This window comes from Tenrec ecaudatus, chromosome 7, assembly GCF_050624435.1.
Source record: "Tenrec ecaudatus isolate mTenEca1 chromosome 7, mTenEca1.hap1, whole genome shotgun sequence".
NCBI classification, from domain to species: Eukaryota; Metazoa; Chordata; class Mammalia; order Afrosoricida; family Tenrecidae; genus Tenrec; species Tenrec ecaudatus.
The window spans coordinates 25,570,797-25,583,796 of record NC_134536.1 but is presented as its reverse complement, the minus strand read 5'-3'; the positions used below and the strand labels follow the sequence as shown (position 1 = coordinate 25,583,796).

The 13,000-nt window shown below is 50.2% G+C and overlaps 1 protein-coding gene across 3 annotated transcripts in view; it reads right to left on the bottom strand.

Annotated features, from left to right (window-relative positions):
- Nucleotides 1–9,875, bottom strand: part of HIVEP2 (HIVEP zinc finger 2) — a 221,223-nt gene extending 211,348 nt beyond the window's left edge. For 2 of the 3 annotated variants that reach the window (XM_075554451.1, XM_075554455.1), the window contains exon 1: nt 9,463–9,875. The gene's annotated coding sequence lies outside the window, so the exon portion shown is untranslated. Of the gene's footprint in view, nt 1–9,018; nt 9,221–9,462 lie in introns of those variants that run through there. The other variant, XM_075554454.1, reaches the window with a different exon arrangement.
- Nucleotides 9,876–13,000: the final 3,125 nt, after the last annotated feature.

The window sequence follows — 13,000 nt, the reverse complement described above, 5'->3', positions numbered from 1 at the left end:
TGCACCTTCCTGACATTTGTTATCATGTTCTGCCGCCATCCATGAGGTTTTCAGTAACTGACAACGTTTCTGAGCTAACCATAAAGTTTTCAAAGGCTACTTCCTCTGACATGGCCAGCCCATTCCTCCTACGTAGTCACTTCTTAATCTGGAAGTTCTGATGAATGAAACCTGCTCACTGTGGTGACCCTGCTGGCGCTTGAAATACCAGTGACACAGCTTCCAGCATCACAGCCACACACAGCCACCACAGGACAACCCATAAAGCTGGGGCAGAAGGGGGTGGGGGACAGAGGCAAAGGGGAACAAGTGTATTATTATGCTAAATAGGTAAAATGGCCTTAAAATTTCCTTTCAACTTTTGAAATACATATTTACTGTGGGTCATCCTTGCTGCTGCATGGTGTGGTGTAAAAGACTAGCCGTACTTTCATAGTCAAATAGCCATGGGTTTAAATCCAGCTTCGCCCCAAACTATCAGAGAATTCTTGTAAAATTAATTTAATCTGAGCTTGTTTCCTTAAATGTCACCTGGAAGTTAATCCCAGTTCCACACTGGGTTGTTTTGAAGAGTAAGTGAACGAATGTACAAGAGGATTTCTCCCACAAACTTCTGGAGTTTGCCTGGTATGTGAGTGTGCCTGTATGGAGCCTGGCACACCGTATAAATCAGTGCTCCATAAGCCTAAATTCCCTTCCTTCAACAGGATTTGCTAAAATGGCACTGTGCTGGTTTTTTTAAGTGGTTAGTTCATCCTTATAATACCATAATTATAGAATATAATGACATTGTCTTCTTTATAACTATAAAACAGAATTTATAAACTGGGAGAATATGAGCTGGATGAGGCTTGGGAGACCATCTGTTCCAACCCCTTCCATTTCCAAATGAGGTCCGGAGAGCTTAAATGACTTGCTTCCAAGTTTTCCCAGAAAGTGTAATGCAGAGACCTTATGCCCTTCCCACCCCCACCCTCGCTACACCCCCAGTTCTTGCCTCACAATACACAAGCACAGTAACGCATGTAATTTTCAGACAATTAAGCAGTATAAAATAACCTCAATTTAATTGCATCCAATTAACCAGCCAAATTAGCATTTCATATGTACACTATTAAACTAGTTGTCTGGCTTCCAAAAGAAATAAAACAGTTTCAAATGAATCCAGAATTTTGGAGAACAAAGGTACTTACAATTTAAATTACCTTTTCTATAATCTCCTTAATATGGAATTAGGCACAATCCCCATTTCAAAAGAAACACTTTCTGCTATGATCAGGGGGGGAACCTAGGCTGTGTGTTAAGCATCAAAATGTTCTCTCTCACTGAACACACGTGCTTCCCTATGATGGGTATATGTGTGAGTGCACGTGTGCACGCCTGTCTACCCATGGGAGGGAGCCTGCCTACAGGTCTCCAAGCAAATACAGATGGAGGAGTGTCTAAAATTCGCTGCTGCCTAATTTCAAAAGCCCTGCATTTTTCACTGGGCCGCTGAAATCAAGTGACTCTACCACAAATAATAAGTGCTTCCCTAATCTGCTCCTTCAGAGAAAAAAAATGAAACCACCAAGTAAATCTTGGCCGAACAAAGCCCTCGATTGCACCCACGCTCCACTATCTGCCCAGCCCAGGGAGCCCAGACTTAGGCCCCTTCAACACTGCCTTTCCAAGTTTTTTTTGCACATTTTATCATTACAAACAGGTACTGCATACAATGTCACAACATGCCATTTGCTGACATTACCAATCCCAGATGTTCACTTGCAGATGTTAACCAATCAGATTTATATAAAGATACTGATAATGGAATAATAATCATAGTTGCTCTGTTTTTTAAAAAGAAGAGGTATCCAGATTCTGTCCGCATCATCTTATGATGGCGTCATCAGAGAGAACCCTGCTGTAAGTCAGGGACTACCTGTATGGTCATAGTTTAGGGGCAATTTCTGTTACTGTCATTCGCCACTGTCCAGCCAGCCTGACTCCTGGGACTCCATTGCACGACGTTATCAACTAAAGGTAGATATTCCAATCAATCCTTAAATAAATCACTTATTCATTCTCGGGTGCTTATCCTCATGATGTTCATACCGTGAAACGGCAAGTATAAATACTTTTTACAAGTTGGCGTCTGAAAAGTCAGCCTTCACTGTTAACATTTATGAGTACTTTCCACAATACAGCTTTTACAGTATGTGAAAATCATCATAGAAGACTTTGCATTCACTTGCCGCTAAAACTGACAAATGTGTCGCCGAGTCTAAGGTTGCCAAATATACTGCCCACGTTTAACACAGCATTTTAGTCTCCTTGCTATTTACTATTATTTCCCTTTTTTTTAATTTATTTGTATAAAGGTGGTGTTAAGATGTCCATTAAGGGGGAAAATGTCCATTAAATAGGTAAACAGAATCCTATTACGGCCTCTGCAGTATCAACCTTTATTGCTTCTCTTTAGAACATTCTAACAACATACTTGATTTCTTATCTCTGGGTACATGTCCCACGTGGCCTTTGTAATCTTTCTTAAGACACACGTTACAGAGCATCACTCCCAGCTCAAAAATCTTAATGGAAACCCCACTTCCTCCGCAGAGCTTTGTGGTAACACAGTTTGGAGGCATGGTCTTTTCTAAATTCACCTACCCCTCCCTCTCCGAGGACTGACCTTATAGCCCCACCATCCACCAAAAGAGCACGCTGACACCTCACCATTCCCTCTCTACTTCCCAAAATTTTACTCTACATTTAAGACCCGGCTCCAAAATAAAACCCTTCCCCAACAGCCCTCTGATCTTTCCAGCTGCCAATGACCACACAGTCATTGAAACTTTGATGGCAAGTTTTAAAGAAGACCTTAGAGGTAGCAGTGAGCACGTTAGCTGTTTGTCCACCCAGGATCTACTGACAACTCACTGCCATCGAGTCAAAGCCAACTCACGACTCTGAGGACAGGGTGGAACTGCCCCTGTGAGTTTCCGAGATTGTAACTCTTTGCTAGAGGAGGAAGCCCTATTTTTCTCTCTTGGAGCAACTTGGGGTATCAAACTGCTGACCTTGTGGTTAGCAGCCCAACACAACCAGAGCTGCCAATGAACACAAAGTCTCAATAAAATGTCCAGGAGGTTAGGGACTCCCATGGAGACACGTGGTGAGTGCACCTCCTCCCTCTAGCTTCTAGATTCAGCGCCCAGAATCCCCTCTCCAGTGATCAGTCTCTGGCACAGCCCAACAGTGGGCTGGTGGAATGTCCTGAATTGCTAAGGGAAGTCCCTTGAAAGTCACTCTCCAAAGAACCCCGGTTTGAAGGATCACTGACTCAGTCAGCCTGCCTTGAAGGGCTCATCTTGCATCACCTCTCTGGTTCTCTGACCTCCAACCCCACTGGCTGACTCTCAAAGCTGGGAAACACAGTGCCTCCCCCAGCCTCGGGTCATGGAGTAGTTCTCTTTAGTTTCCCACTTTCCCTCCACCCACTCACCTATCCATCCACCTTACAGTCTCTTCACCCACTGTCTGCCCCCTCCCCGGTCTCATGCACACTTTTGCTTCTTCCATCGCACTTGGTAGCACATGTTTGTTGTTAGCTGCCCACTGGACACACACACACACACACACACACACACACACACACATATACACACATTTTCACAGCACCCCAAGCACAACAGGGTTCAGACCTTTTAGTCCATGGGTTCGCATTAGCTAATTTTCTTCACCTGGCCTTTCTTGCTAGTCTGTCTGAGTTGGGAAGCTCCCCTAAACTCCTTCAGTATCACATCATCACTAATAGATGATGGTCACCTGGTGGCTGGGTGGGAGACACGTTGAGCCTGAGGCTCCCACAGGAAGGCAAGAAAACCCTCTGAGCTGCCCTCAGAACAAACACGGGGGTTTACGCAACGCGACCAAGATCTGCCAACCCTTCTCTGGTTTGGGTCATCGTTGAAGAGAGACTCCTTTTAGGACATGACATGCAGTAAGAACTTGAAGGAATTGCATGAATCGATGAAATACCTGCTGTCGTACTCTAGAGAGGACTAAATATTGTGAACAGGTGAGAAACATGCCAAACATGCTGGCTCTGAGTCCTTCCTGAACTTGAATGCAATTATCCTGTGACCCCCAAACGACAGCCTGGGCTTGATGGGAAACAGCCCCACCTGCTTTCTGCCTAAAACTGCCCTCAGACACACAAGCATCCTTTTTTTTTTTTCCTTCTTTACCTCTTCTGGCTGAAGGACTGAGGTTCTCCTATTTTTCCCAAAGTTACACTCCCAAACTTTAAGCTGATAGGAAACCCAGTTATGAACATTTGTAAAATAGGTCACATGTCATAGTCAATGCCTCAGATGATTACTGGTAGGTGTATATGTGAAGATCAGTCCATGTTTGGCCCAGAACAATTGTGACCCAAATAGCAGGCAGTTCTGGTTCTATTCTAAATGCACCTGTGAAACGAACACAGGTCTGTCTGTGTCTATCTTAACCCTGTAGTCCACGGTCCATCTCAGAAAAGCAAGACTGCACAGACCAAGTAAACTAAGCTAGAAGATTGTGGAATTGAGTCACAAGGGAGAAGATGCTGAGAACCACTTTCCCAAATTACTTAGAACCATATCACCACGACAAATACTGATTTACACGCTCGTTTGTTTTAGTTTCTCTATTAACACTACACAGGAAGCAATGTTGTGGATTGCAGAAAGCAAGCAATTAATACGAACACATAGGAAAGTATTCCACGTCTCATAGTTCCCATCAAAGAAGCACAATCTGATTTCCATAAAGTTTCCCCCAAGTTTCTTTCAGTTTGTGTGTTGGTCCCCAGCTTTAAACATTGCGGCAGGCTTTGCGACCAGTCTTCATTAGGATACTGACTATTGCCTTACTCAATTTCAAAGAAGGGTCTGCCTATGTGGTTAAAGCAAACACACATATTCTGGAAGGTTTGAAGTTCCTGCTGAAACCTGAAGACCATTAGGTTAACTTCTTTTTCCTTTTATTTTTAATATCACTATAAAAACTCTGAGACTCACATGCCAAAATTTGGCCAAACTATTCATTCATGTATTAATTAATGAACTAGAAGCTTATTTGGGGGGGAGGATGAAGATGTACTACATATCCCATGATTTTTTCATCTACAAGACTAACTTACAGACCACAAGCCCCCAAGCTGATTTGGCCTCCTGTGCCCTTATCAGAAAATAAGTAAATAAATACATAACTCAGTGTCTCCCTAGCAATTAAAAACTTTTGTACTGTCGCCATAATTCAAGATAAAACGTAGGTATCTGCTTTTGCAGCCCCCCTTAATCATGCCAGCGATCCCCAGGGGGCAGTATCAATCACTTTAGGAAACCCTGGAGACCAACAGATTTTACAGGATGCTGATTTTGCACCAAAAAGTGACTATTTACCATTAACAGCTGTAGATTAGTAGCCTGTGTGATCCCAAGCCATAAATTGAACCGATCTTCCATGATGTTAGTCCAAGTATTAGGTGCTAAATTATGATATACTCTAGGAGACTTCAATTCACGCCAAATAAGCTGCTCTTGCGATAGAAAACCCAAAATCCCGTTGCTATGGAGTCCTTACTGACTCGTCGTGACCCTATAGGACAGACGAGAACTATCCCGTTGTGCTTCTGAGACTGTAAACTTTTGCCAGCCTCATTTTTCTCGCTGGGAAAGCTGCAGGTGGGACCTCAGGGTCCCCAGCCACTGCGCAACCCACTGTGCCACCGGGGCTCCTCCTGTGCTCTACAGATGCTTTCGAGTTAATTTCAGCTAATTATTGTAAAAATGTTTGAGATATCTAGAATCTACCCAAATAAAGTACTTCTTATTCATAGTTACTGCTGCTGAATTAGGATCTGGTTTCTAAACACACACACACATACACCAAATTTCTAAGTAAAATTCTTTGAAACTGAATCCGCACCAAAGATTGAACCTGGTTTTCTGAATAGTGACAAAGTGCCAAAAGCGCAAGCAGACACACGTAGCCTTATTCCACAAGGAATGCCTGCATGCATGTTGTCCTCTGTTTTGTTTTCATAGTAACAAGTTTTATAAACACATCTCATGTAAAAGGAAACTGATCAATCAAAAGGCCCTGCTGTCTAATCCTTCAGGGTCGTCAAGCAACACAGCTTCATTGTGTGTTCACATATGCATAGCAAATGGGCTTTTCTGCTCCTTATAAATAGAAGTATACACATCCTTCCTCTGCTTTAAAGATTTTATTACAACTATCTCCACTTGGATCTAATCAGTCAAATATCAGTCAAATTTCATATTTCAAATTCCACTAATACACTACCATTCCCACAATTATCTCCAAATCAAGCTCGCCTAATTTGATGTGAAGTATCCTCATAGAAATACAAGCAGCCTCTGAAAAGGCCAATCACATAGAATACAATCGCCGGTACAGAAATATAGAGGCCAACATTTGCTAATTTCCTGTTTTATACCTTGTTCAGTAGAAGAAATGGTCTCGGTTAATTTTCAGAAGATTCACCATGGCAATGTAACCATTTTCTGCATATAAGAAATAAACTGCATTGTTCAAACCTAGCGGCCAAAAGGTATTATGACATCTACAGTACATGTAGTCATTGGATTTTTCTAAACATCTTTCATTTTAAAAAAATTAAGTGTAATTTTTATTTGGCACCAGGGTTTCTAACTGTTTCATATGAATTTCCCCCTAAGAATTGAAATGATATTCACTTTACTCATAGGGGGTACATTTGTGTTTTGATAAACTATTTGGCCTAAATCCTAAAATCAAACCCAATCTACTGCTCACACCATCTACTTGGTTAAACATTTATCACTCTTAAGGTAACAAAGTAATCAGTCTATGGCAAAGTCATACATTTATGTCCATATATACAGGCATCTACACATACATGTATGTGCAAATACTTAAATGACTTAGTTTCCTCAAGGGCAAGAATCACCAACCATTACTATAGCGCTGAAAGAAATATTTCTCCAAAAGTTAAATGGCCTTTATCTAGAATGACAGATTATTGCAAATCCAATTAAAATGAATTTTGTTAATATTTCAAGTGATTTCTCGGCTTGCTTATGCACTACACAAGACACAACTCCACTGAAGAGAAAAATCAATATCCCTTGACTAGTGCTCTGAGTTTATTAGAAAAACACAATTGAGGCCTTGCCTTTTTTTGAGAAGGTGGGGGAACGGGAAGGGGGGCTACCCATATTTATTTGGAGACCAACAGAGTTACTTTTAAAATGGCAGAAAAGGAAGAAGAAAAATCAACTCAATTTTTCCATTATAATGAAAGTGCCGGAAACAAGCCTTTAACTGTTCATGTTAGGCCCAAATAACTGTGCAGACAAAAAAAAGGATTTCGCAATGTCAGTTGCACATGCAGTTTCCTGTGTGAATTCTAAGCCATTACAGGTGTTCTAAGGCCTCTAGAGAAACCTATTATCAGGGTCCCCTCGGAGCCCAGCCTTCCTCTCTGCCCCCAGCTCCCCGCACATCACTGCTGTCTGCGGCTGCAGTGCCTTTTGCCCAGGACCTGCCTCTTTCCGGCGCCCCCACGCCCACTCCGCTGCGGTGCAAGTCCCCACTTGGCCCCCGCTTAGCACGTCAAAGTCCGCCCGTTAGAGGAGACTAGTTCCTGCAGCCCTCCAGTTAGATGCCTTCAAGTCAGACAGGAGCTGGAAGCAGCACTGGAAGCAAACCCTCCTTCCCCTCCTCTTCCCGTCCCCCGGGGAGCCCAGTCCCTGAAGGACAACAGACGCGCCTGACCTTCCTTCCCCCTGCCCCAATTTGGGCTCCCGGGGTTGGGGGTCGCATATTCCCGTATCCTTCCCTGCACTGGAGGTGTTATGTAAGAGGGACCAACCGCGGAGGCACATGCGTATAGAACGCACCCATCTGCGATAACAGCTGGGGTGGCAGAGCTGATCTGGAGTCTACCCCACCATGTACGACAGACACCACACACATACATCCCCCCCCCGCCCGTGCACACACAGACACACAAGGCAATGTTTTCCTGTCTCACCCCTACCGGTCACAGACGCATAGAATGGGGAGGCGGGGGGGGGGGGGGTGAAGGGAGGTGAGCGAGGAGGAGGAGCGGCGGCAGCACATCTGCTTTGATAGCAGCCGGCAGAGCCGCCGCGGCAGAGAGCCCCTCGTTAACCCCCTTCCTGTGGCGGCACCACGTCATGGAACATTCCCGGAACGGGCCAACGTTCCACCCACTTCAGGGAACAGACATAAAGGCGCAGCCCCAGCTCCCCACAGTGCACAGCCCAAACACACATGTCCTTCCCGGGCCACGACCGGACGCACAGACAAACACGCGTGCAAACCGCCCCCACCCGTCTCCACGCGCCCCCGTCCAGCTGGCGGCGACGGGAGCCGCGGTGAGGCCGGTGCACCCGCACAGGCGAGGGCGCCTCCGCGGAACCTTCCGGGGAGACGGTCCCCTCCGTGCTTGCTGGCTTCCTTCTCGCCTTCCTCCTTCCTTCCTTCCTTGGGACCAGGACCCAAGTCACTGACATGCCCACCGCCCGCGCCCGCCCCGCGCGCCCTCGGCCTCGGCCGGCCGCCGGCCCTCCCGCCGCGCCGCCGCTCGCCCCCGGCCCCCGCTACCTGACCACGGGCCGCCGGCGGCCGCGGCAGCCGCAGCGGTGGCGGGCCGTGCGCGCCGGTGCACGTCGCTCCGAAGCACCCGGGCGCATTCCTGCCTCCAGCGCTCCCGCGCGCCCCCTCCCCCCAGGACATTACGCACAGCAGCCTGCGCTCATCTGCATAGCGCCGCGGCCGGGGTATTCCCCACGCTGCCCCGAGACGCGCCGCCCCGCCGACCCTCGCCCGCCGGGCGGGGGGCGCGCGCGCTGCGGACGCGGAGCGCGGCGGCGGCGGCGGCGGCGGCGGCGATTTCGGGCTAAAGTGAAACAAGCGAATCCTGCTCGCGGAGGCAGGACCAGCCGCGCCGGGGCCACTTACCGAGCCGAGGAGGAACCTACATTCCCGCCGCTCCGTTCCCCAAGGGTCGGGTCACCTCGCGCGCACCCCGGGGCTGCCCCCAGCACCCCCGAGCAGAGACGTGGAGGACGGTGCCTCCCAAGCCCCGGAGACCCGCCAAGTTGCTCCCCGCGCCCGGGAGCGTCCGCGTCCAGGACACAACTTGGCCAATACTTGTGCCGCCGCCCCCGGAGGATGGTTCCGGGAGACCCTCCTCCGGCGGAGAGACCGCGCTCGCCGGCGCCCGCTCGCCGCCTCTCCACCCCCTCACCTCCCGCCCGCCCCCCGCCCGCCCGCCCGCCTCCGGGCCACCAGCCCCCCGGGCGGCTGTCAGCTCCGGGCCACCGCGGCTGACAGCGGCGGGAGGAGGGCGCGACGCGGCGGGCTGAGCCCGGGCGGGCGAGGGGGATCCTCGCAGCCGCTCACCTGGAGAGTCACCGCTGAGCAGGAGGAGGAGGAGGAGGAGGACGGAGAGGAGGAGCAGGAGGGAGAGCGAGAGGAAACCCCCCCTGGTGCCCTTGTTCTCGCTGCCGCGGCGGCCGCTCCTCGCCCGGGCTGAGCGTGTCTGGTGGGGGGTGTCTGCTAGCATTTCCTTAAGGACAGAGGGAGGGCGGGCGGGAGGGAGGGAGCGATCCCGACCGCCGAGGCCGGGCTCCTCTTCCCTTTATTTATTTTTCTGACACTGTGCGGAGAGGGACGGTGGGCAGCAGCCGCGGGCTCCGGGGGGCGCCGAGAGGCCCGAGCCGCAGTTGGCTACTTGCGGAGCCGCAGCGGCCGCTCCCCGCCCGGCCGTGGACGCCGGGGTTGTTCCTGGCAGCGCCTCCCCGAACAGAAGTTACTAGGGGGAGGGGAGGGAGGGCCGGCGAGGGAGGAGGAAGAGGGAGCGACTCAGCCAGCGACGTCATCGGATCCCCCAGCGCGTCCCAGGGAGGGAGGCTGAACCAGAAAAACCAGTCTGGAGCCTCGGCGGGCGGGCGAGGGATGTGCCGTGCGCGGGGCCACGGGGGAGGGAGGCGGCCGCGAGGGCGAGGCCGGGCCGGGCGGGGAGATCGCGGCCGCGCTCCGCTCGCGGGGAGCCGGGAACTCCCCGGAGAGCCGGTCTCTGCTTGTCGAGCAACACTTGGGCGTCTCCACGAGCCTGAGAATTTCCTTTCCGGACGGAAACCTCTACGCGCGCCCCCTCCCCCGTCCATCTCCCCCATTTCCCACCCAGTCTTCCCGTCCCCGCGGGAATTATATAATCATCAGTGTGGTCATTGTCATGTTGGCTGTGAACTCCTGGTCCCTTTTCGGCCCCGCGCCCCCAGTCCCGACTCACAATCAGGTTACTGGTCAGGAAAAATAAAATCAGACCGTAGCTCCCCGCTGGCGCTTGGCAGCGCGTTTCCCAGCACTTTTCCGTGCCCCTTCCAGCAGGGAGGCGGAAGCGGGAACTTCCCTCCCCGCCCCCCGCGCTCGAAATGCCCCAGCTGCCTTCCCAGGGGTCACCCACCCGGCCCCCGGGGCGCGCCCAGCCGGAGAGCCGCGGCCCGCCCTCGCCGCGTCTTCCGATGGCTTGGGCAGAGGGGAAGCAGCTGCCCGGCCGGGTGCCCGGTGCACCGCGCACGGATGGGGGCGAGAGGCGGCAGGGCGAGCCGCGACCGCCTGCGGGTCGAGCCCCTCTCCTCGGCAGAGAAGAGGGGACGCACGGTGGCCCACGAGAGCGGCCCCCGGGGCTGGGGGAATCCCAGGCCAGTGGCCGCCTGGGCTCTTGGCTTCCTCCCCGGCCCGGCAACCCCCGGGGGACACCGGGGCTCCCTCCGGCCGTTACCCGGCGTGTGTGCACTCGAGTGCACCCTCGGGGGAGGCTCTAGAAGAGGTGGCGGCCGCCGAGAGGGGTTGGTAGCTCGCAGGCTGATGCCCGGAGCTCCTCCTTGGGGTGGTCCCCTGGTTGACCCGGACGGTGCACCGCCCCTCTGGGCACCCGAGAGCCCGCGGAGGCGAGCGCCCTGGGCGCGCGGGCCGAAGCCGCCCTCCCCCTGCCGGTCCGCGCCGCCGCCGGGCTGGGGCGGAGTAAACAAGACACATGCAAGATTTGACCTGGCGCGACCCGGCTTTCTGGCTGGGGTTCCCCCAGAGCAGGTGACTCCGTGGGAGGGGTGGAAATTAGTCTCTGGAATTCCGGGTTCTGCTTTTAAGTCCGGTATTCACCAACTGCGGGGGAAAGAGACCAACTGTGGAGACATAGAAAAGATTCCTTCCCCTTTTCTTTAAAAATGGATACATTAAAAGGGAAGGCCGTCCTCTTAATGACTGCGGGAATATCGCTGCTGCTTTCGGTTTTGTTTTGCTTTTCCTTTCGACTTATAATCAGTATTTCGTCGGCAGTCCCCGTGGAATGGCCACACCACTTTGAAACGCGCAACTCTGCGAAAATAAAGCGCGGGGTGGGAGGTGGGGTGAGGGGGCTTCATTGTTTTTCAACTGACTTTTTTTTCCCCAGAGGAGAAAAATCTAAATGGTTTGGAGGACGTTGTAGTTTGCCCTTCTTCGAGGTTGATGTCGTTTAAATTAACTCCCTACTTCCACTTAAGGAGCCCCTCCTTTCATCACAGAAGTTCTGGAATATTCAGCCTTTCCTGACTTGGTGACCCACACTTACTAAAACCTCCTCCTCTTCATTTCTCTCTTAACTGTACGCAGTTGCGTTTCTGAGACATCCATTTAAAATGTAAAACATGATTTTCCAAATGTCGGGTTTTTTTTAAATTTTGCAACCCACCTGCTACATACTCCCAGAGCCCATTTTATTTAATTGCTTAATAGAGAAGATTAAGCAATTTCTTGAAGAATCCAATTTCCCTTCAACACACAGGACAGCAGCTGCCCAAGCTCCCAGAAACAGCATGGGAAGTAGGAGGCGTTATTACTTCACTAGCATGAGTGTTGGTTGAAATCTTAAATCCTTCTTTGAAAGACTAGACAAAGTGTCAGGGTTAAAATATTTCAGATAATTGGGAGAGTCTAAATAATTTAATGTTTTGTTTTGTTTGGGGGTAAAGAAAAATAAAAACACATCAATTATCAAGTTTGGGCCTCCAAGTTCTTACATAAGGTGCTAAGTGTCCCTCAAGATGATTGATCCCCCCTGCCAACTAGAAAGACTTGATTCAAACTTTTACACTTATTACATTGTCACAGGTTTAAAAATGATACAGATCTAAAGAAAAGAGACAAATTGGGCTGAAACAGAAGAAAGAGTTTGCTAATGGGTGTAAAGGAGGAGATATCCCCCCCCCCCCCACCGACTGTGAGAAGCTAGTATCATTAAGTAAAGAAAATCCTGCCACTTGCTTCTAAGATTCCAGTCTCTGGCACCTGCATGGAACTATCCAGAGGAATCCAGCACCTTTCATCCTTAAAGTAAGACCCACCTAAGAGGAAGCCTTATTTGTTTCCAAAATTTTTCCTCTGGAGGATCCTGCTATCCTGTTTGGGGCCTCTCGGAAAGGACTGTGGCTATTCCTGTCCAGGCAGAGCTCTCTTGAAATCTATAACTTGCATCTATAGCCCAAATGTGGCACCCACATTTGGTTGTTATGCATCCATTTTCCCCGTAAGGACATTGTAGTAACAAAGCTTCCCTCCCTGGAGAACCCCAGAAGCTACCATCAGCATCATAGGAAAACTGAGCAGTCAGCCTCAGGAAACCCTGAGATGTGTGGCCAGTGAAGCCCAGTTGATGGACTCTGGGCCTCCAGGTGGTGTGTCAGCAATAAGTCGGAAACATCTAGTCATGGCCTGTCATTCTCACCACTTTTCAGTTTCAAAGGGAAGGAGTGTTTGCTCATCGGTATTGTCAGGCACTAAGAAAGCAGGGTCTGCGTGGCAGAATAACATACCTCAGAAAACGACTTTTGGGCAGATTCACCTTCACTCCAAAAATCTTTTTTGTGTAACTACAAGTTATGAACACAGAAGCGGT